This window comes from Molothrus ater, chromosome 5 (assembly GCF_012460135.2).
Source record: "Molothrus ater isolate BHLD 08-10-18 breed brown headed cowbird chromosome 5, BPBGC_Mater_1.1, whole genome shotgun sequence".
Taxonomy (NCBI): domain Eukaryota; kingdom Metazoa; phylum Chordata; class Aves; order Passeriformes; family Icteridae; genus Molothrus; species Molothrus ater.
This window is the reverse complement of record NC_050482.2, coordinates 69367413-69391350: the sequence shown is the minus strand read 5'-3', so window position 1 is coordinate 69391350 and position 23938 is coordinate 69367413. Positions and strand designations below refer to the sequence as shown.

The following is a 23938-nucleotide window of genomic DNA, read 5'->3' as shown; positions in this document are numbered from 1 at the left end:
TCTCTCGAATTTCTTTCTACCTCTCATGGGGTAAGCACTTTTAAGTATCAATTACTGTTATTATTTACCTAGGGAGTGTGTGTATGGCATCTGGCATAGTTTGGAAATGTCAGTGTTCCTGTAAGTTTCATTCGCAGGAATTACCTAGGTAGCCTCTCCATAATCAGATTCTTTAAGATTTGAAGGTTTGTTGGAAACCAACTAGGGAACCATATGGTATCTGCACATTTCAATGCTTGTTTGGGTACTCAGAAGTGGATTTATTTCACTTTTTTTTTTGTGCTTTCCTCTTTTGTGGAGGACTTTCTGGACCAGAAAAATAGCAAAGACAGAGCTGGTAGAAGATGCAGCATGACAAGGGGCTCTGCCAGCTCCGAGCCAGGAAGGGGAAGTTGGCTGAACTGCTTTTTTTTTCTCTCTCTCTTTTTCCTTTTAAGCAGGGTTAAGGTGAACTCCCAAGCAATTGTGGAGAGAGGCCCCACCTCTCCCAGCCTGATCTGCAGGCTCGGGTTACTCTCTCCTGCCTGGTTCTCAGGAGCCCACAGAGAGGTTCATGCCTGCTGCTGCCCCTGCCTTCAGCCCGAACCTGGCAAAATAACTCCCTCTGTAGAGTTCAGACCTTATTTCGGGAAGATTTGCTGGCAAGCACCAGGTGAAGGATGGAGTAGCACCACTTGAGAAGAGATTCAGCAACCAGACTGCTGCGAGCAGTAGCTGAGCGATTTCACCCTCTCCACTTTTTTTTTTTTTTTTTTTTTTTTTTTTCAAAATCGGGAAAATCCGTGTCTTTCCTGGAGGAGCCGTCAGGGGCAGGACTCTGGCAGTGATGGCTCTGACTTCACCTGCTTCTGCAAATGAGTCACGGAGTGTTATAAAAAACAAGGACCTGCCAAGTCTCATTTCTTGGAACTGAGTGGAAATTTCAGCAAGCAGCTGCTCTTTCCTTAGTTTATACTTTCCCCCTGCAGGTTTCTTGGAGAGGGCCTGGAATCACAGAAACTTTGTAGCAGAAAGGACCTGTTGCTCCATTTTGATAGCCGTGGCTCGGTGGAATTAGCTGTTTGGTCCAGATATGATTCTAATCTTCCTAAGGGAACTTGGTGAAGCCTGGAAGGAGCCTCGGGAACGTAATTAAGCAGGTGTGTAATTCTTTCTGGATTGGCAATTGAATCCTATCAAAAATCAGGAACAGAACCTCAAAAACCAGATTAGCTCTCCTATGCACTACATGAATAGAGGTTCTTTTTCATATGTCTGATGCTGTCAAAAGATTTTTATGCTTTCTAGCTTTTCTCTGGAGTCACATAAGGCAAAAACTTATTTGAAAGAGAAATCAGTGAGAACAGATTCTCGCGGAACAGCCGGGTTTTAGGAGGGGAAGCGGCTCATTATAGCAATCCCAGCCGTGCTAACAGTGTAGCTGCAAGGACTTTGGCTACCTGCGAGCGATCCGATAGGGACCATTCCCCTGCGCTGAGAGCAAAAGCCACGTGTAAATTGTCAGAGCGGGGCGGAACGCGGTGCCAGATGGAAACAACATAAACAGCTGGGAAATTTCATCCGGCATTTCAAGCGAAGACGGGGAGGGGGGGGGACTTCTGTTCTCGTAGACCACTCGTTCCAAAGGTGCTTTGGCTACACCTACTCCTCCAGGGAAGGGATGTTGCTTTGGAGCCGTGGTACGTTTTGTGTGTGGCCTTCTATTTAATTTTTTTTTTTTAACCATGACTTTAAACTCGCACGGGGCGCTGCTTTCAGCCCCTTTGCATGGCGTGAGCCGTGCCGGGAGCGGGAGGAGTGAGGCGGCGAGCAGAGCTCGCAGGGCTCCGTGCGGCCGCTCCGCCGGCGCGGGAGCTCCGCGCTGCGCTCCGCGGGCCCGCCCCGGCCGCGGGCTGGGGCTGGGGCTGGAGCTGGGGCCGGGGCGGGGCGGGTGCCCGGCAGAGGGAGCTCGGCTCCGCTCGGCTCCGCTCGGCTCCGCTCGCAGCGGCTGCTCCGCTGCCCGCCCCGCTCCCGCACTTTGTTGGCGGCGCGGAGCGGAGCCCCCGCGCCCGCCCGGAGCCCCGCGGCCACCGCCGCCCCCGGCCCGGCAGGAGGACTCGGGGCAAGGTAAGGAAGGGGCTGGCGGGGCGGGCTGGGATTTCCCCCTGCCGTCGAGCCCCCCTTTGGGTTGTTCCGCGACCCCAAAGCCGGCGGGGCAGCCGGAGCAGGGCGGATTGCGGGGCGCTGCCCCGGCCTGTCCCCGCTGCCGCCGCTGCCCTGCGCTCGGACAGGGGGCTGAGAAGTCCCTGCCGGGCCCCCCGGGGATGGTGGTGGGTGCTGCAGCTTTTTCCCAGCCTGGCTGTACACCCGCGAAGCCGCCGGTGTGTGTGTGTATGTGTAGGTGTGCGTGTGCTCTCCTGCTGCCGCCGCGGTACCGCCACACCTGCCCGCACCTCGCCCGCCGGGCTCGCACCGGGCTGGGCATCCCCGCCGGGGGCACCAGCCGTGCCCTCCTCCTCCTGCCTCACCTTCTACCTGGTGACCCCCCTCCCAGTCCTCACTGGGGTATTTTTTTCGCCCTCTGAGTCCTCACTGGGGTATTTTTCCCCCTTTCAGTCCTTGCTGGGTTTTTTTTCCCCCGGTGGTTCAGCTGGTTTTCCGTCTCTGTGGCTGGTAGCGGGCGCAGAGCAGCTTTGGGTGGGATAATCCTGTTGAATGCCCGCGTTCGTTTGGTGCTCTCCCCTGCTGTCTCTCATGTCCCCCCGCTGTTCAGCCCTTTCATTCTCTCCGGTAACTTTCCCCGGTGTCTTTGCTCCTTCTGCCCCTCTCATGGCCATGACAAGCACTCCCTAAGGCACTGCCAGCGTGCGAGTGACCTGGGCACACCTTGGAAATAGATTAAGGGCTTTTTGAGGAATAATTTAAGGTGCTCCTGGCCCCCACCGTGACCTCAGAAGGGCTGCATTGTATCCACGAAAAGCGAGATGTTGCAGCTTCCACTAAAGCATAATAATTTCAAGCTAGCTAGTAGCAGGCAATGGAAGAAAGGGTGGAACAGGTTTTTCTTAAGGATGTTGTTTGAGAAGCAATCCTCCCACTCAGAAATTGTGCTTTGCTTTGGCTGGTGAATCTTGTACCCTTCAGAGTGGTGTGACCTTTGGTGGAGTCTGCTTTGTTTACTTGAGGTGAAGTGCTGAAGGTAAAAGTATTGCTCCTCTTCATTGTGTCTGCTGAAATATTAACCAAGTGATGGATCTTGCATGCCTTCCCAGCATGGATCATATTTTAATTACTCTTCTCCTTGATCATCAAAAAAGTGTCCTCCTCCCTTCCTATTGACTGCCTTCCTTCTCGTTTGTGATTGTGCAATGTCTATATGTCAGCTACAAAAGTTGCTTGCATGGGAGAACATAAAAATTACCATTTTTTGTTGTTAGCAACTGGAAATACTTAATCAGCATGGTGTGGCCGGGTCTCCTTTCCCTGGAATACCCATGGAAACGCTGCAACCCCTGCCCTGTGAGGAGGAGAAACCTCTCCTGGGCCAGGCTTGCAGTGAGTTGGTGATTCGCTCTCAGGGAGTTCTGGGGTCTCTAGCTGGTCAGAGTGACTCTGAGATAAGTTGGAAAGTCTCATTTCTCAGCTCGGTGGTCGAAGAAGGAGTCAGAACTCTTAATTTCTCGGTCTCAAGGTTGTTTATTGTATCTTATCTATAAAATTCTTTCTCCTGTCCAGCTGAAGTCCATTCAGCAGGACAGTCAGAGGCACTCTGCCTGCCCCCAGGGCGATGTTATCTTTTTCTACTAAAAACTACATGTACAATATTTACAATTACTTTCTAATACTTATAATCTATGTTAGACCGTGAGCTTCTACTCTAAACCAATCTAAAAGTGCCAGCATCACAGCAGAAGATGGAGGCCAAGAAGAAGAAGGAGAAAGGCTGGACACACTTAGATTCTTCTATCTTGCTTCTTGAACCCCCATTCTAAAAACTCTAAAAAATTTATTTTTCACTTTCTGAGAAATTCACTATCATTCTACTTAAATTTTCATGGCTTGTAATTCTTCATACAAGGTTGGTAGTTGTTTTTTCTAAGGGCTGAATCAAAGGCACGGGGGTCTTGGTCTCTGTGCTAAGCTCTCTGAGGAATTTCTTGGGCTCTGACAAGGGAGAGGGTGGTGGGGACTGCAAAGAGCTCGCAGAGTTTCCGAGGTGTAAGGGAGACGCCCCATATCTCCTCCTGATTCACAGTTCACAGGAAGTGTGGCATTATTAGCTCTCAGGTAAGGAGATACTGTGCTCAAGGCTCCACGGGAGCAGCCTGTGGCTGCTCCCTGCTTTTCCTGGGGAGCCAAAGGAAATGGAAATGGCTTTGGATTTGAGTTGTCCAGCTGGCTTGTGCTGGCACGCACTCATGGAGGCTGTGGTGCTGAGTTATGCCTTCTCCTAGCTCTGAGTGCTGGTTTCTGAGTGATTCTGTGATTTTGAAAGCAGACAAAGCGTCCCATTAGATTTATTTGGAGGGAGGTAACACCCCAGGAGCAGCAACACCCAGTAATGATTAGGTGCTAGTTATATACAGCAGTAATGGAGAGGGCAAGATTAATCTGAAGTTACTTCTGCTGTGAAATGCACAGATGGAAAAAGTACTGAAGTTTTCCACTTGGTGACAACTAAATTCTTGAAATAGGGTTGATTTTTTTTTTTCTGTCTGTAGTCCAGCTGTAAATGGTGAATCAGTCACATTAACTACTGCATTTTTTTTCCCCTTTGGGTGACAGCTTATTAAAATCTAACATCTGAAGTCAAATAGTTGAAGCCCCAAGGGTCAAAATAGATGAAATATATAAGAATTCTTCTGTTACTGTGGGGAGATAAGAGAAAACTTGAAGTCCACATGACAAAGATTGCACCAATAAAGCACTTGCTAACTTTGGGTTCAGTGTCTACCACTTGTTGCTCTTACATTCCTGGTTACAGCTCCTGCATCTCTTCTCATACAGTGAATGACTGCTCAGTGCACATGATTTTTTCAAAGACAGCTTTTGGCTGTGCCGGGCAGAAGAAGGAAGCCCTTTGTGACCCCTCCAGACTTCTCTCTCTGCTGTGAGGCTGGTGGCAAGGAAGAAAAGACATTTAACACCTTGGAGTTGTTGCTTACAGTGCAGCCTTATCCTTGTGTCTCTATTCCAAGTACATTTTTCAATGTGAAAATTCGGTATATAAGAGGCTCATTTCTTGTATTCAGTGCTAGTTCTCCAGTTTTTCCATTACTAAATGCTTCAAACCAGAAGAAACTAGAATTCCTGCTTTTGGGGAGGGGCTGTAACTGGTGCCATTTTATCTTAACTCCAGACTTGGACTCTGATTCATCTGCCAATTTATTCATCCAAAACAATGACATTCTGTCTTGTACAGCTTTATTTTCTGATTTAACCTAGGATTTTCAGTTTTCTGCCCTGAATTCCAAGTTAGATGGTGAACTTTGTTTTGCCACGAACTTCACCTGCCAGTGCAGTCCTGAGTGACCATTCCTCCCTGCTGTGCCCATAGAGGAATTGAGGTATAAAGTTATTGAAAGTTTCACCCAAGTCAGTGACGCTGGTTTGGGCGTGTGTAGAAAACATTTGCAAAGCTGTTTATAAAACAATGCCCTGCAGTCACTGCCGGGGATTGTTAAGACAAGGTGTCTTTTACAGCTATTGACTCTGGGAGAGTCACAGCCTTCTTGGAAGGACCATGATAGTGTGGGAGGAAGCAACCTCCACATCTGTTTTGTGAGGAGGGACTCTTTTTTTTCTTTCTTTTTTTTTTTATTCCCCTCTTAATTTTGTGTCATTGACACTGGGGATAAGAAATGAATCACAAATGGAAATGTTGTTAGCATTAGCTTTTAAAGATCTGTTTCATTTTGAGCTGTGGCCGTGAGCCTGCAATCACTAACACATGGCCTTGATTGTAACGTCAGTTTTAGTAACATTTTAAAATTTTAGCCAGCTCAGGGCCTTGAATTGCTACTAGTTGAACGCTTCCATTCCTTTCTTCCCTTCCCCTGTCTCGGTAATTAAAGTTAGGCATGCTGTGAATCTCCACAGGGTTAAGATCTGACATGGAAATAGCAAATTACAAATTACTTTCTTTGCATTTATTACCTTTGTCTTTTGGTGAATAGACTCCAGCAACCTCGATCAGACAAAGTTAGCAGATGTCTCTAGCCTCAAAGGTGCAGAGTTAGCGTTTTCCATGAAGTTGTCCATTTCTGTGGGAGTTTTCTGTTGTGTAGTTTTCTGATGCGTGACAGGCGTCTTCATTACTGTGGTGGTGTGACAGGGGATTCTACTTGCCTTTGTTCTCAAAGCCTCACTCCTGTTGTCACTTTGACCAACCATGGAAATTGTTAGCTTCTCCATAAAGTTACAGAGGAAAAAAGAATAGCAAAAACACCAACATAAACACAGAAATTATTAAACCATTCTCCTGGAATACCGTGAAAACTTAGTGTTTGAACAGAATAATTAGTAGAAATTAATGATTTTAAGAATGGCATCTGTTGAGTGAAGGTAGGTGTTATGGGTGTCCAGTAACTTAAAAAAGGTTTCATACAGATAACGTGGCTGTTTGGGGTTTTTTGGTCTTTTTGTTGTTTTGTTTCAATATTGATTTTATTGTGTTTTGGGTTTTTTGTTTGTTTTCTTTTCAAGAATGCATTGGTTTTACACGAAAGAGAGGATTTGTCTTTTAATAATCCAAAATGTTACAGTTCATGGATTTTCTGGATTTTATAGATTACCCCTGAAGATAGGGAACACTTGATTCCTTTCAAGCTTTCCATGAGTGTAGGGGAGCTGCATTCAGCCGAGTTAATTGTGAAACTGCCAGAGCTGGTTCTTGGGGCTGGAGTTTGCTGTAGCTGCTTCAGACTAAATGTAGTACAGGTGTTTCTCTTATTATCTGTAGCTCAGCAATGTTTATAACTGGAAAATAAAGAAGTGACTCCTGGCGGATTTGTATTTATTACTTTGATTTCTGCTCCTGCATGTAAAAAACATTTTTAAAGATTTGACCAAGTAGAAAATCAGGCACTAGGATTGCTGCTTCTCCCATCAGCTCTCCCTTCTCCTCCCCCTCACCCTTCAGAAATTGTCTCAAGAGCAAAGAGGAGCTGAAAGTGAGGTGTTAGCAGCCCCTGCTTGTTGTCCATTAGATAAACCCTCACCCATTAGCAAATGGTTTTTAACAGCCCCTCCCCAAAACAGCTGCATCAAACTTGTTCCAAAAACACGAGAAATACCTGAACTCACAGAAGCTCGTTTCCTCCTCAATACTTGCAGATACCTGGTGAGATACAAGATTATCCCAATTTTGTCAATGTTTTGCCTTTAGGTAGACTTTGATCTTGCTCTGCCTTGTTCCGTTAAAGGTCCTAGTGAATTTTCTTTCACCTGAAATGTGAACTTTGGTTAATGAGCACGTTCTTTCAGTCTGGGGTGGTTGAGAGCGCTCAATTCATCCTTCTGAATGCTCATTTCATGAAAGCTGAGGACTTTGCTCTTCCTTCTAATGTGCTCTTCCTTCTTCCGAGGCCACTGATCTTTTTGTTTGTTTCCACAGTGTCTGAGGTGTAGTCTTCTCTGTTTCCTTAGACAAAAATCTCTTTGTTTCCAGTGTAAAATATAATTTGAAGTAATTAGCCTGAAGAAAGCTTTTTGTTCCCTACTCTATAAGGAATTAGAAAGACACCTAACACCCAGAAACATCAAGTATCTGGTTAATACATGGATTTGCTTCAGAGTTTAATGCATCTGAGAATCCCAGTGTACATCATAAAAATATTTCTGAATGAGCTGTTCTATTACTCAGAGCATGTGAATGTGAGACCTTTGTAGGAGGAGTGAGACATTCATTTTATACATTGTCTTATGCACTCAGGTACATGGAGAACTCAATGATCGGCAAAGATAATGCAAGGAAATTGAGTTACATCAGGAGGAGTTTGTGTTATCATGTGGCAATAATATTTAGCTTGATGATCTTCTGTGCCATTTAAAAAATGGCGTGGAAAAGTACACTATTTATTCTTGTGCCTCTAAAGTAATTTTCAGCTTTGCACAACTTGTCTTGAGAAGGCAATGGGTGCATTGTACTGCCTTCAATGGAGATAAAAATATACATCTGTGTTTCACATTCAGAACAGGCTGCATATGAAATACACGTGTTTTCCTCTTTCCCTTCAATCTCATCTCAGACTCGCTTTTCCCAAAGTGGAATTATTTATTCTCTGCTCCACTTCCAGCATTATTTATTGCTTTGCAATTCTTCCTGGGCTCTCACAGCCCTTAGTGTAATGTTTCAACTTTCTGTTTCCTTCTCTTCCTGTGCTCAGGGATAAAGCCTTGTCCAGTGCAGAGGGCTGGGAGCTAGAGGATGGGATCTGTTTCTGTTTTAGCAGCAAACTTCGTTAAGGCTAATAAATCTGGGCTAACTGGTAATTAGCCTCTTGGTGCTATCTCACACAGAGAGGGCAGGACATTGTGAGGAATCTGGACTTTGTACCTTGGTGTCTCATAGGTAAGTCACCCCTGGGTGACAAATGTCCTGCCCCTGCCAAGAAACAGGCACGGCTTCTCCACTGCAGTCACAGTGTCCCTTCCCGTGGCTGCTAAAGGGCTGCTGCACTGAGCGCCTTGTCCTCAGCTTGGCTTTGCCTCTCCCTGCTCAGCCTGGCCCTGGGTGAACTCTGCAGGTTTTCCTTCCCTCTCTGCCTGCCTCAGCCATGTTTCTTCACCATCTTCCTTATCCTACTGTTGACTCTTGATATAACTTTAACTCTCCTGTTCTTTGGGGTTTTTTTCTACTGTTTCTTTATTTAACCCCTATTTCCCTCCCCTTTTTGTTTTACATCACTCTTTAATTGCACATAGTGCACCATGTTCAGCTTCATGAACACTTCTTGCAGTAAAGCTTTCTCATACTCAAACCGCAATTCTTTCTCTCCTTTTGTGTCCTTTATTCCAATGTCTTCTCTAAAGCATTACAGATCCACTGGTCTCAGTGGGAAATGTGATATATGAAATTGTAAGGATAGTCAAGTCTTTGTGGGTTAAGTCATGTCTTCCCTACAATGTGTGTGCTTTGTCAAGGCAGTAATTTTAAGCTCTCATCATGCAGTTCTACAACTCCAGACCTTGCAGGGAGGCGTTAGAGTGTGTGTAGGCACTTGTTTTCCCTGTGTGAGTGAGGTGTCTAATACACATTCAAAAAGTCTCTTCAATAAAGAGTTTTACTGAATATGACATTAAGATGTTCTCAGAAGTGCCTTGGATATGTGGTGGAACAAGTTCTACTCAGAATTTACAGTTTTTCTCACTTTTTATATGAAAGATGAATGTTGACATACAAGTGGCTTAGGGCAGCTGGCAGCAGGGAGCTGTGTCCTCCCAGGGACAGCACTGATTATTTTTTTTTGGAGGAGGAGGTGGATGCTTAGAGCATGAGAGTTTATGTCCCAGTGGGTTCTTTGAGTATTTTAAACTGTCCTTTTATAACTCTGAAAGTTATTGTCCGGACATCTCTATTCCCTTTTTTAAAAATAATCTAAAAATCTCAATTTTGGAAACAGCTGTTTTGTCTCTGTCTCGGTTTTCCTATTTATAAACAAAAGACATATCTGACTCTCAGGAGTTTTGTGAGGCTTAATTAACAAATATTTATACAGGCTTTTGAAGATATAAAGCAGCATATAAATGCTAAGCAGTGTTATTATTACCACCAGCTGCTTTGTTGTAATTGAAGTAATAAAAGTTTTAGTGCCAGTGGTTGTGTTGCTGTTGCCTAAATAGAGTTTTTGTGAGCTCAGGAGACGCTGAGGATGGGGAGAAAGTGATGGTGTGGACCATACTGAAATACAGTGTGTGGGACAGCTCTGAAATCTTTGTGAAGGACTTAAAAAAAAGAAATAATTTTAATAAGTAAAAGTCCATAACTAGAAAAGAGTAAACCCTGTTCTGCAGTATGTTAGAAGTCCCAGGACTAACTGGGGGTTGTCTGTGCTGTGCAGTGTGTCCCTGATTAGAAATGAGCTGGCAGCATTTGTATTTATGACTCTGGCATAAAAAAGAAGGGATCTTTTAGAGATGATTGATAATGGGTAGTATAGGAAAAGTACCATGGTATAAATCACAATTAGCTTTGCAATTTATTTTTTTTTTAAGGTCTACTTTTGTAAAACGTTCATGACTTAAAGCTGAGTTATTTTTATTAATGTTCTTGTGCTTATCTCACATAACCAGCTTGTTAAAAGCGGATATGAACACTTTTTAAGCCTCTGGCTTATAAATTGTGAGAAAGAGAAAGGAAGATTGATTCCAACAGGCTTGAAGGTAGATTCATTTCTCTTCTAGTTAGCAAAATGAGAGAGAGGGAAGAATTAAACTGGAGACTTAGTGAGCCAATGAGTTTCAGCCAGGTTGAAAATCATTAGATTTAGCTCCAATGTAAAATTTAATTGTAAAAGTCTAACTTAAAAGAAAATGAATTCAGGGGAATTCTGTTTTGGTAAATTGATGATAATATCTCTAAGTTATTTCTGCCTGAAGTAACAAGAGTATGGAAAAAATAAAGTAATAACAAAGGAGCAGTGAGGGGGAACAGTTATTTTGCAAACATCTCCTGAGGTTCAGTGGGGGTTACTTGGTCACATTAGAAGAAGAATATTGTGCTGCTTGAATGTTGGAGAGAATTGATAAAAACTGTGGCTTGAAGAAAACATCTCTGTTCTTTTTACTGTAAACATTTGAGATAAGATGGAAAAGCTTGGAAGAATGCAACATCTTCTGCAAGTTCTTTCAGCATTCTTAATTGTTTGTTATGAGGTCTTGGTTTAACATTGGCAGTTATTTTTGGTGGGTTTAGGGGGTTCTAATTTGTTAAGCTGGGCTGTCAAACTACCAATAGCAAGTAATCTGTCTCTAATAATATTTTAATATTTAGTAAAATGCTGGTTTTACTTGTAAGGGATGTTCCCTAATAGCTTCTGGGTCAGTTCTACTTTTGAAAGCCTGAGTTAGTTAAGGTGTTAGAGGGATCACACAAATGTGGATCATGGGTCTTGATTTCATAGTGGCTGTCCTGCAAGGACTTTGAAAACAGAGAGGATGCAAAGAAGGGAACTTTCTCAGTCCTTTATGATTATAGGTAAGCAAATTTTCAGACAACTTTGAACATTATTAAACACTAAGAAGAAAAGTCCCAAGTCCTTTTTTTTTTTCCAGTTTTAGGCAAATCTTACTTTAAAAACTACCATAAAAATGTACAACCACAAAGCTGCTCTGCATAGAAATAGAAGCACTTTAAACACACAGAGACAGGCAATATAGCCCTGAGGCACATATGGAGGCAACCCAAATGCTGAATGGTAGGTTCAGAAAAGGTTACTGCTCAAAATATTTTCAGTAACCAAGTGGAAGACAATTCATAGCATTGTATTAGAGCTGTTCTTTCTTTGTGAGAGACTGGTGACACCTCATTGTGAATGAAAGTCTGGGGATTTTTGACAGCTGTGGGAAAGAGCAACTATTTTATGCTCCCTGTATACAGAGGTAGAACAATTAGATAGGAATTTGTTTTTCTGTTACCCCAGACTGTAACACAGAGTAGTATGATAACTGTCTTTTGAAGTACAAAACAAATCTGCCTCAGGGGCTATAATTTTAAAGCATCATATGAAATGCTGATTTAATAAGGTCTGCTCCTTGCACATTTTAAGTGTAAGGGAATGTGTGTGTTGAGACCTTGCTAATCCTTCATTTGCACAAAGTCTTTGGCTTGTTCCCTAACTGTCAAGGAATTAATGGTGTGCTTCAACGAGATCCTGCATTGCTGGGCTGGAATTATTTTCATAAGATATCCTGCACTGCATTTGGTGGTGCTTTATGAATTATCATAGTAAATAGAATGAAATTGCTGTTGTCAAAACTTATGAGCAAAGTAATCTGATTCCCATTGTTGGTGTACTCAGTGGCTCGTGGAATTAAGTGATACCCAGTGGACTTCCAGGCACTTCATGCAGGTTGGTGAGAGGTTTGCTGAGCTGGGTTGCTGTGCTTGTTAACAGGGCTTGTGCAAGTTAAACAGGGGTGTAGGTGACAAGGAGCAATTCCACTGAGCCAGAAAAGGCTCCGATTGCATGGGACACTTTTGTGTCTCCTGGCTGAGGATGGAGGTCCTTGCTGCTGTGGTGTTGCCCAAACCTGGGTTTGGTTCTGCACTACAGACACATCCTCCATCTGCATGATTTTGTGGAAATCTGCATCTAGCTAAAGCAGGCTGTACAGAAGGTAGCATATATCACCTGTTTTTCAGGTGCAGAGAGTCAGCAGCATTCAATTTTGGAGTATCTACCTAGGATCTTCCCTTTGGTTTATTACAAGTCTTTGTATGGTTGTAGTCCCTCCAGATCTTAGCCAGTGACTGGAGGCTTGCTGTACCAGGCACTCAATTTCAGGAGAATGTTATTATTTAAACATTGTGTCTATTTTTAAGTCAGATAATCTATAAAACCTGTTGAAAACCACAAGAGATGATTACATCATCTAGTTTGACCTCTAGAGTGTACGAAGGAGGAGGGTTTCTGCCCTTCTATTTCTGCTAGAAAAATATTAATCAAGTTTCCTTGGCTTTCCTCTCAGAGGAAGATAGACACAGTTATTTAAACTACCTGCCCCTGGCAAACACTGGCATTTTTCTCTAAGTACATTGGTGAATTTTTAGTGGTTCTTTGGGTGTGAATCATGTGAATGCCAGAACGTGGTGCAACCCTCTGGATGCTGTTGTTTATGTATATGTGTGTGTATATATATAAAAATATAAATTTTATATAGATACACACATATATATATATATATACCTTTGTGTATATGTAGATATACTTCGTATATATATACACTTTTTTGTATATATATACTTTAAATATATATACACACTTTGTATCTATACACACACACATATATATATATATATATATATATATATATATATATGTATATATCTACTTTGGCATGATGTAGCAGATGCAATCCAGGTTTCTTCCTCTAGATACACACACCTTTTCCCCAAAAGCTTCACAGGCTAAAAGCAGGTGATCCTGGAGTCTCTACTTCTGTCCTTCATGCTTCACTGGATAAATTGTGTAAACTCACATCACTTTCTGAACCACTGTGTGCTTGTCTGTGTAATCACTTTTTGCTCACGTGGCAGACTGAGGCACTTGTTTGCACAGCAGTTTTTAGGAGTTTAAGGCCATGTTAGCCTGTGTGGGGAATCAATGGGAGTGTTGGGGATGTTCTTGTATAGGTTCACTTGATTTTTGAGAGATTTGTGGCCTTCCTGCCTCCTAGAGCATGGAACTGGTTCTGTACAGACTCTGGGATGCCCAAATATGTGCTGTGCTAGTATTTCCAGTAATGCCAGTGATGCCTCAGGTTTAGCTTTTATATTTTTCAGATTCTGTGCTGCTTTAGTGTGTGGGTCTGGGCTTCACATTAGGGGATGGTGAGCTCTGTGCACGGAGCAGGGAGACAAAACAATTCCTGCTCCAGCTGGGCACCAAGGACAAATGATCCAAATCTCAGCCCAAGGGCACAAACACCGTGGGCTGGAGAGAGAAAAACAAGCAGGATGGGACTGCAGGGGCTAAAGCTGGAATTGGACAATGAACTGCAAGATGCAAATGGAGCAGAACTGATCACAGTGAGAGACCCCGTGCCCAGCCGTGCATTTTGGGGCCATTTTGGTTCATCTTGGGTGCAGCCCTGGCTGGGCTCTTGTGCTGCCCAAGCTGGATCCATGGATCCTTTTAATAAATCCCTAATTTATTTTTTAACTCCATCTATCCTCTGTCCTAGCTGAGCCTTCCCAAGGCATCACCAGCAGTAACATTTTTTTCAATATTGGCACATCTTCATCATGGCTTCTATCAAACAAGATTTACAGATGTCACTACAGGCAATTTAGTAAATGGAGTCCAAAAATTGGGTTTCTGTGGGAATGTGTCACAAGCAATGTGAGTCCTCCTTGGTTTTAAAACCTCCATTGTAGAGCTTCAGTGCAGTCACTTCTTTAGGATGTAAAGAAAAAATGTGGCAATTTTACAGATGACCTTGCTCTTTATGCTCTCCCTGCATGGGACTCTTGCTTCCAGTAATGAGGAAATGTTCTGAGGCAGTGTTCTTGCCACAGTGACATAAAATAACAGAGACTTCCAGTTATTCCCCTGTTCTTGCCCTGTAATAGACACATGCCTTCAGGGACCAGCTGACCTTAGAAATGATGCATATCTGGAGCTCGGGGTCATTTCTGTCCTACAGATTTTATTTTTTTTTTAATAGGCGTTGAGATTATGATACTGCACTCATTGATTAGAAACCATATATGATTAGTATTTTTGATCCAAGTGTGCACTCTCCACTCTGGGCACACATTCCCCCTAGAGCTCCTAGAAATGCACTCAGTTGTTGCTCTGACAGAAAGAAAAAAAGCAGGAAAAAAGACCCAAAATTGCCTAAAATTTACCTTTATGACTTTGAAGGTGTTTTACAGACCAGGGATAAAGATTGGTAGTGATGTTCATGAGTTGTTCAGCTGTGGGTGAGAGGGTTTCTGCAGCATCAGAACCTTGATCTCTAAGTACTTGTTTGTTCCACTGATATTAATAGAACAAATTGTCTGCCTGTTTAATGATTTTGAGGTTGAGGCTCAAAAATCTCAAAAAAAAACAACAACCCACGACAAAAAAACAAAGCAAACCCCAAGATAATTTGTGTGCTTGTTTTGTTAAAGGAAACTTAGATCATTTGGAAACAATTTAAAAGAATTTGTCACCATTCTTGTTATTTTTTCTGTCCTCATCTTATTGTGAGACACATCTTTTATTTGAAGTGTGTACTATTTTAAACAGGCATTATGTTTTCATGAAAACTCTGCTGGGCAATGTCTAAATCCAGACATAAAAGCAAATAAACTAAGAAAAATCCTCTGTTTATCTGAGACGAGAGGACTTTTTTAAGAAAATGAGAGAGAGGGGATCTAAACCAACTTAATGTTCTCTTTTGTCTCTCTTTATGTTCCTTAATGTTCTTCTGCAGTCCTCAGGAATTACATCATCTCACTGGTATGTCACTGGGGTAGTACTACAAAGAAATCTCAAAATGCTACTGTCTTTGGAGTGTACAGTGAGGAGAGGCAGCAAGTGCTGCATTGCACTCTTTGATCTAGGCTGATTCTGATTTTACTCTGAATTCAGAATTGATGTGAGTGTTTAATGATGGATAACATCTTTAGGATGCTCCCTGCACCTCAGTGAGGTAAACCTGAGGGTTTACATCTTTCTTTTGGGGCTGTTAATTTTACATACAGCTGAGATCTCTCGTGTGCAAGGTTGGCTATTTGGGATTTCTAATGAATTACATTTGACAGCTCCTCCTCAGTTTTACTACTTGGTGTTGCCTCAAACAAAGCTGAGCAAGCTTACTGTAAGTTTCCCGAGCTCCTTTCTAGTGAAATCTGTCACAATTTCCTGTCACTTGCACGGCTGTGGAACGAGCTGTCACACAAGTGAGTACTGGAATTCTGGAGGTGGGTGAAGCAGCAGTGCCAAGTGAAGTGGAGATGAAGAAGTGGGGGCTGTGGACTGGGAAATGAGCAGGATGGTGTAGTGTGGGGCTCACTTCATCTCCACTGTAATCTTCAGGATCTGTCTGTTGGGAGCTAGGAGAGCTTCCAGGGTTCCTGGCCAGGAGGCTCTTTGGTTTGTTTTCAATTCCATTTCATGGGAAATGAAATTAGCATCTCTAATTTTCTTCCTTGTGATCCCTGTGTTTTTCAAAGCACCCACTGCATGGATGGAGGGCTTGTTTCCATATATTTCCATATACCTCATTGCAGGTACTAGACAAAAAAGCCAAAACTACTGCCCCAAAACCCCCCTGATAATTCAAATTCAAATCCCCAGTGATGATACCTGGTGAGCCTATGGCAGTGGTACAGAACAGAGTCTGGAGTGGGGAATATCAGTGCTGCCACATCCCTCTTTTGCAAAGCCCTGGGATTCTTCTTTTATCTTGGTTCAGTCTGCTAAGTCTTGTGAAAACAATAAACTGGCTCACCTCCAGTACTGTGATTTTTATCTTGAATTAATAACAAGTTGTCTTTTCTCACAAAGATAAGTACTTTTCTTTGAAAGAAAAATTGCTTTATCTTCTTGAGGATTCTACCATGTTAGCTAACACATTAAATAGGGTGTTTTTTTCTTTTTCCTAATAATCCTTGTGCTATCAGGACCTTTGCTTTGCCCTGGATTTTAATGAGTCATTTAAAAGCAGAGTTCTGTTTTGGCCATTTGACTGTGATACTCCCTCTCAAATCAGTTACCATTTTGAGAATGACATCTGAGTCTGCCTATGTTTCTGCATGACTGGAAGCTGTCACTACTTATTGAAACTTATTAGTACTGGAAATGGATATGCTGCTTCATCTGCTGGGGATGAAACCTGAGGCACCAGCATTCTAATTTAAATGTTGTTCCCATGGGGAAAGGAGGAGAGCTTGGATAGTGAGGGGTGAGAGCTGCCTTGCAGCTCCAAGAGGCTTTGGGAGCTTTGCCTACAGGTTGCTAAAAGCAGGTTGTGGCATTTTTTTGATGATTCAAGAAAATACTGTGCCTTAAAATCAAAGTTTAATGGGAGGTTACAATGCTTTAGCTGAAGATTATATTGCAGAAGACACTAAAATTTTCTTTAAGAGGAACCAAGGTTGGGAATCCTGTTTTTGGGGAGGGGGGATGAGCACTTGAGGAATTAGACTTTAAAGAGGGCAGGCGCAAAGTTTGACTCAAAGCTAAGCTTCTGTGATGGCTCCTGGGAGTCCACATGTTCACCCAAAGTATGCAAAATGATTCTTAAAAATGGGGGCAGTGGAGGCCATGAGTCTCCATCTATCCTTATTGTCACTTTTCTCACCTGAAAGGGCTGTGAGCCAAAAGAGCAGAAAGGCAGGAGGAGTCCCTGGGTGACCCCAGCTGTACCTGGCCCTCACCACATCACTGATCCTTGTTTTACAAGGCTGCCCTGGGAGCTCCTGTATATTGTAATTTCTTCATTGTTTTTTCACTTCATTATATCTAAGTACATTCCCAGTACAGGGATTATTTTCCCCCACCCTCTCTCCCCTTCCCATGCCTCAGCACAAGCCCAGAGCTTACCTGAGACAGGAGTCTTTGATTGACAGTGCCTCACCATTTGAGACTGGTGGTGTGCTAAAATGTACAACTGGCATTTTAGAAACTGTAAAACTGACCTGACAAAGTGTGATTTTCTATTTTTTTTTCTTTTATATTTTTTTACTCTCCCCTTCTCTCAGCAAGTGGTAGATGTGTCTTGATTCTGATCTGTCACGTTCTTGTGTCACTGCAACTTGTAGAGAACTATAGAACACTGAAATTGGTACATTCTGAAATTCATAAACAGAATTGAAACAATATAGTCATAAATTAATCTTGATTCAACTTTTTTTCTTAATAGAGTTCAGTTTACAGCAGGAATTCAGCAGTCTGAAGCTGACAGAGCGCAAAGGTGACCTTCAAGGTGATGGGAATGGTTAGGACAGACCAGATTTTACTAATGGATTTGTGACTTCCAGAGTGCCTCTGAATAACCCATTTATTTCTCTGAAACAAACTAAGAGTTGTTGCTCTTTGCCTGAAGGCCAGCGTTTTTAAAGCAAGCTTACAGTTCTCTCACCCTCCCATGCAACAGCTTGGAGGCTTTTCCTTGACAGATAATATTATTGTGAGGAAAAGGAAGTTTTGCAACCCTTAAACTTCCTGAAGAAAAAAGTGCTGCTAAGATTCCTTGGAAAAAATTTTAATAACACAACAAAATCTTCAGTGAGTCATCATTTACAGGAACATCAGTTTTCTGAGATGGCAACAAGATATAATTTTTCTCCATTTATCCCAAAGGCAGGCAAATTTTGCCAGCTTTTTTGCTGGTGTTACACTTCAGCATTGCAATCATATTTAAAGGAATAGTACCCAATTTCATCCATCAGTAAAACTAGGATGCTTCTGAATTAATGACAGAAATTCTCCACATCAGGTTTGAACATTGAATAAAAGGAAATGAGGAATCAGTTGACTAAAAAGATAAGAAATTTCTAAAAGACATAGATAAAATAATGAAGCTGAACCTTTGCAGAAATGCTTATTAAGGAAAGCCATTCCCATTGCAACAATTAGTCTGCAGCTTAGTGTTTGTGCAAGAGAATGCTGCTTCAATTAACAAAACTGATTTCTATAGCACAGTGGTGAGACTGGCTCAGACAAAACTGAAATGTTCTCTTACTAAGGTACTAATGCTAATTAGTGAATGAAAGATCTCTTCCAATTAAAATCACTTTTCCTGTATGAACTAATGACCCAGTTTTAAAGAAGGCTCTTACCTGATCAGCCTTTGAGGTAATTGCACTGGGCATTACAGTTTTACAACTCTTATGCTAAATAACATTTCTGAAGGATGTGTTTTCATACAATGAGGGTGCTGGATGTCTGATTTTAATCTCATGGGGACTTGTTCTCCTTGATGACTTTTCCCCCCCATATCTCATTGTGCTTCTGAATGTCTGTTGTGCACAAGGTTTTCTCTTCACCTCCTAGAGAAAAACATTGGGTTTATAAAACTAAGTGAAGTATTTTTCCATACTTTTTTTTGGGTTTTTTTCCTGGTATTTAAAACAGCAATGTATCAATAGTGGTGTTTGTCCATGTTGTTCCCGCAGCTGCAGTAGTGTGGAGCATCAGAAATTTGGGTTGTCCTGGACCTTGAAAGTTGCTATGGCAACTGTACATCCCATTGGGGAACCTGAGTTAGGTGTGCACACCTCATTTAACTTTCCAGCATTTCTCTGCAAATGTGTTAGGTCTGGGAACTCCATTAAAACACCATCTCTGGTGTGCTAAGGGAAAGGAATCCCTGCTCCTGTCTCTGCCTCCCTTTGCTGCAGTCTGTGATTTCCTCCTCACTCTGTGTTGAGTGAGGAGCTGCAGATGCTCACCTGGAGCTCCCTGATGGGCACTGAGGGAGGGTCTGGTCCAAGCTGTTGGTCTCCATCAGTGCCCTGGCTGTGGGCAGGGGACACTTGAGGAGCTGAGCATGGCATGTGGGCACCTCTTGGGTTTCTGTGGTTGAGATGACCCCGAGGTGTTAGAAAGTCTCTTTTTGCCAGCCCCACAACCAAAGAAGTTGAGATTCGTCGATTCTGCTTTCAAGGTTGTTTATTTTCCCTTATCTATTACATTCTTTTTCTGACCTGCTGAGATCTGTCTGGGAAGGTCAGGTTGTGGCACCATCCTTTGGGGTGGTGTTGGCTTTTTATACTAAAAATGATGTGTACTTTATTTACAATAATTTTCCAGTACCTATCACCTATGTTAGACAGTCTGTCTCTACTCTAAACCAATCCAAAAGTGTCACCATCACAACAGAAGATGGAGGACAAGGAGAAGGACAGGACACACCCAGATTCCTCCATCTTGCCTCTTGAATCCCCATTCTAAAAAACCCCAAAATTCTACTTTTTCACCCTGTGACAAATTCACTATCATTCTACTCAAACCCTTGTGGCTTGTAACTCTTCACACAAAGTTGGGAATTGTTTCCATGGGTTAAAATCAAAGGCACAGGTGTTTGTGACTCCGTGCCAAGGTCTCTGAGCCCCCTGCCAGGGTCTGGAGTCATCCAGGGCAGCCAGAGGAATGTCCTGGGTTCTCACAGGCACCCAGCTGAGTCACTGCAGGGGCTGCTGCTCTCTGCACGCTGGGTTTGGGCTCCTGGAAGTCACTTTCTTACCCAAAAGCAGCTGGCATCCTGTGCCCTGCCTGGGCATTGTTCCATTCTGAAGCACCTCACAGGTAAGAGCTGACCTTCAGAGTCAGTGCTCTGGGGGCTGGACCTCACCCAGGGCAGTTCAAACATCTCTATTCATCACCCCCTTCCTAAGAATATAACAGGGGCTGCGTATGGACTTAAAGAAGGGAATCTTCATGGGGATGAAATATAAGCAACCACTGTGTAAATATTTTTTACATTATATAGTGAGAATCGTACCCTCTTCTATGATTTTTACCGGGTTTTTTTGCCAAACTCTCATCCAAAGGGATTTTTTACGAAGCCAGCATCTCCCACACCCAAGAATGTGCTGGCTCCTCTCTTTCTCCTTCTGTGTAAGATATTCTCTTTTATTTTGGGTGCTGTTTTACCACTCATTCTGTGGTAGGACACTGAGCCAACCCTGCTGGTGCCCCCACGCAGTCAGTGGAGCAGAGCACAGGCTGAGTGCCTCCCTGAGCTTGCAGCTGGATTGAATTATGTTTGGGTTTCTGTTCAGTCTGAAGGTTTAGCACCATCTGGGAGATGTTTGCAGACAGCAGCAGGTCTCATGTTCTGGAGTGCATTTGGGTGAGAGAGAAGAGGGGCTGGGAGGGGTGGAAATCTCTGTTTTTGGTGAACTTTGCGTGCATGTGTGGTTGAGATCTGCCTGGACTGACTGCCAAAAAAATCTTCAAAGGGTCTTTCTCACCATGGTAAATCCTGCTAGCTTGCTACATTTGACTTTTGTAGGTTTTCTGGTATTTTTGGTACCTTTTTTTTGCTACTTATGCAGTTCCAGCCACTGGCTTCCTGTTGCCTACATCGCATCATTGAGTGATGCCACTGAATGATGGCTCTGGCACCTTTGGGGTAAAAAATAAAGAAAAATGGATCTTTCTTTGGGCCGTTGCTTGTGCTGGTGTTCCCTTGACTTTTTGATAAGCAGAAGTCCATTTTCCTGGTTCAGGAGGTAGAAAACTCCATATCTTCCATTTGCTTGGATATTGTGAGGTGGGGATTCTTCCTCCCTCCCCAAGAAGCACAAGAGAGAATCTGATCCTCAGCTAATCCTGCCAATTCTTCTTTGCCCTTGGAGAATATTCCTCTATAGATTTTGTGGGTTATTTTTTGGTTTGTTTTGTTGTGGGTTTGGTGAGGGTTTTTTTGAGCCAGTTTTGGTAAACAAGTCGAACTTGCCTAAGGCTAGAGATACAAAGAAATTTAGAATGGTGACCTGAACCTTTATGCTGAGACATTTTTGCAGAGCAGCTCTGTTACCAGTTTGCAAAGCCCCAGGTAATTTGTTTCCTCTGTAAATCTCCCTGAAGAGGAGGCAAGTGTAAAGTATTAAAAAAAAAAAAAAAAGAGGTTGTAGTCAATTTTCTGCCTTTCCTGAAGGTGGAGGACAGAGCTATTATGCATGACCACAGTTCTTTTTTTAAATTTTTCTTCTCTTTCCTGATGTTTGATACCTGGGAGCAGATATTTTGCATAATTATAACTAGAAATCTGTTGTTGATGCTTTGCATCTCAGTCCTGGCTGGAATGCAAATAACTACCCAGTTTGGTAGGACAGCTATAGTTTATACACCCAGGACACAGGCTGAGGATAACTGTGCAAGGCCACAGATATTTGCCTTCCTTCCTGCAAATTCAGTGGGAAACATTTGGCCAAACTCCTTCCTTGTTCTCTCTTTTTTTTTTTTTTTAAGCTGGAACAGAATTCAGTGGAATGTGTGGAAAAATAAGTAAAAACACTTTAATATCAGTATTTTCTTTCTTGATGAGCACAAGGTAACCAGAGAGTTCCTGTATTGCTGCTGTGTCCCAGTGCTTGTCCTGGGAAATGCTCAGCTGGGGCAAAAACTTCTCCTTTAGGCTATGACAGAAGAATATAATTTTCAGCACTGGTTTTGCAAGGCAATTCACTGTGGAAATAGTACTAGAGGCTGTCAAATTGAAAGGATTTGCAGATTTTTGAAAAAATGAACAATATGCCAAACTGAAGTTAGGGTTTTAGGAACAGTCTAAGCATTGTTATATGGGGAAATAATTATTTTCTTGCCTGGCTAGAGGACTGCCAGCTTTCATGCTGTCAAGAAGAATGCACATGTAACCTGAATAACACATAATCATGTCTTACTGGAACTTAAAGATATGATTTACAGGACTGACAGGCTCTTTGTTGTATCAGCATTGAGTGGTTGCAGCCCAAAGAAAAATCCACTTCAAGTACCTAGATAAGAATTAGGCTGAAAAATATGTCATGTTTTTAATTCTGTGAATTGTTGTGTCTCTGAGTAAGCCTTGTATGCAAAACATTTTTACTTCTCTCATGAACATTAAACATAATATTCTCATTTTCCTCTTACTGCAGCATTTTTGCAGTTTGGTAATAGGTATTTCTTTTTCTAATCTGTCTGTGCCCACTGTGTTTGTTTTTGCCCGCTGCATGCAACCTTCGTTACTGGCATTTCCAAGGAAATCTGTAGCATTCTGGGGACTAAGCTTTGCCATGGTGTTGAAACTCACTGCAGGAGGAGGTATTTAAATCCAGTTTCGTGTTGACAGCACTGTGCTGAGAACTTTCTTTCGTGGTCCCTTCTGCAGCCATCCCATGATTGCCAGGATCAGTATAAATAATGAGTGGCTGAAAAGAAAGGGAACCAAGTGACTTTAACTCCCCTTTCTATAAATACCTCATCTTCCTGCCTAATTTTCCCTAGGGAATTTTCTCCAATGTTGTTTGTTCTTCAGGCTGGGGGTGTGTTCATCTCCCTGCTTTCACAAGGGTCTATCTTGTGAAGCCACTGGCCCAGCATCACTACTAAGCAAATATTTACTGAGTTAATTGATGGATGCTATAGATGACAAAACTTAGAGCTACTACAGACAAGTTTTGGCATTGTAGGTGGATTTTTCCTCTCTCAGGGAAGGGCTGCCTCAGTCTCCAGCAGAAGGTGACAGGCACAAACTGAATTCTTCAGCTTTGTTCTGCAGCTGTACTCGAAGCCATCCTGCATCCACATTAATTTCCTCCAAGGAGAGATTTAGAACTTGGAGACCCTGGCCTGGGTGTCATTCTTCTGAAGGAACTTCAGAAATGGGCACAGAGCCTTGCCCATGTCATGGTTGGTTGAGGTCCTGAGGCAATATTTAGTGTAACAGAATAAGCAGTGCTCCAGTTAGCACAGTCATCTCTTATGCAGGGAGATGCATTTATGCCTTTCAAGACAAAGAACCTTTTCACTATATGTCCAGCTATTATTCTGTTAGTTCTTTGTGGGGAATTAGCACATCTTTGTTTTCCTTTGGGCAGGGAAAGAGTTTTGCACGTTCTCACTGAAAAGCCCAGTGTTTGAAGACACAACACTTAACATGAGGATTAACTTCTTAAAAGACTTGAAGGTCCCTGTGGAGTTGCCTGAGCCCATTAATAAAAGTTTAAATTTTCAGCCTAATGTATTAATTATGTTTGTCCAATTCCTAGAGGACCAGTAGATCAAATTAATCTTAATTAAATTTCAGGGTGTGATAGGAAAGGAAAAAAAAATATTGTAGAGTTTAAAGCTTGAAAGAGTCACTAGGCGAGCAGACTGTTACTTTTTCTGATTAAAATGTAAATACATTTTAAATTAAATTCCAGTAAATACATTTTAGCTTACTCATTTTTAGACTGAAGGAGTTAGACCTTCAGTAATAGGATGACTACTGTGTTTTTGTCTTCATGGAAAGATTGTTTTTCAGACCAATAGGTTGAAAGCTCTTTTGATAAAGCATGGCATGTCATGCTAGGCCTGTAAATTATTTTGATGAAATTTGTGACTCTAATAATAATATTAAACACTAGAAACAAAATTTCTATGGTGGATGTTTCCATATACTCAAAAGAGAAAAAGCTGAAAGTGATAAAGATGGAAGCCACTCATATTTGTGTGCTCAAGTTGAGTTAAATCTTCCATTCAAATCCTGATCTAGCAATCCTTAGATGTGTGAGACCATGCAGAATTACTTAATCTCCTGAGGATGTCTGCAT

General features: G+C 42.5%; 1 protein-coding gene across 4 annotated transcripts in view; it reads left to right on the top strand.

Annotated features, from left to right (window-relative positions):
* The first annotated feature begins 786 nt into the window (after positions 1 to 786).
* Positions 787 to 23938, top strand: part of EPS8 (epidermal growth factor receptor pathway substrate 8) — a 125213-nt gene continuing 102061 nt past the window's right edge. For 2 of the 4 annotated variants that reach the window (XM_036401775.2, XM_054515007.1), the window contains exon 1: positions 787 to 1139. The gene's annotated coding sequence lies outside the window, so the exon portion shown is untranslated. Of the gene's footprint in view, positions 1140 to 1560; positions 1680 to 1982; positions 2107 to 23938 lie in introns of those variants that run through there. The other 2 variants (XM_054515009.1, XM_054515008.1) reach the window with 2 other exon arrangements.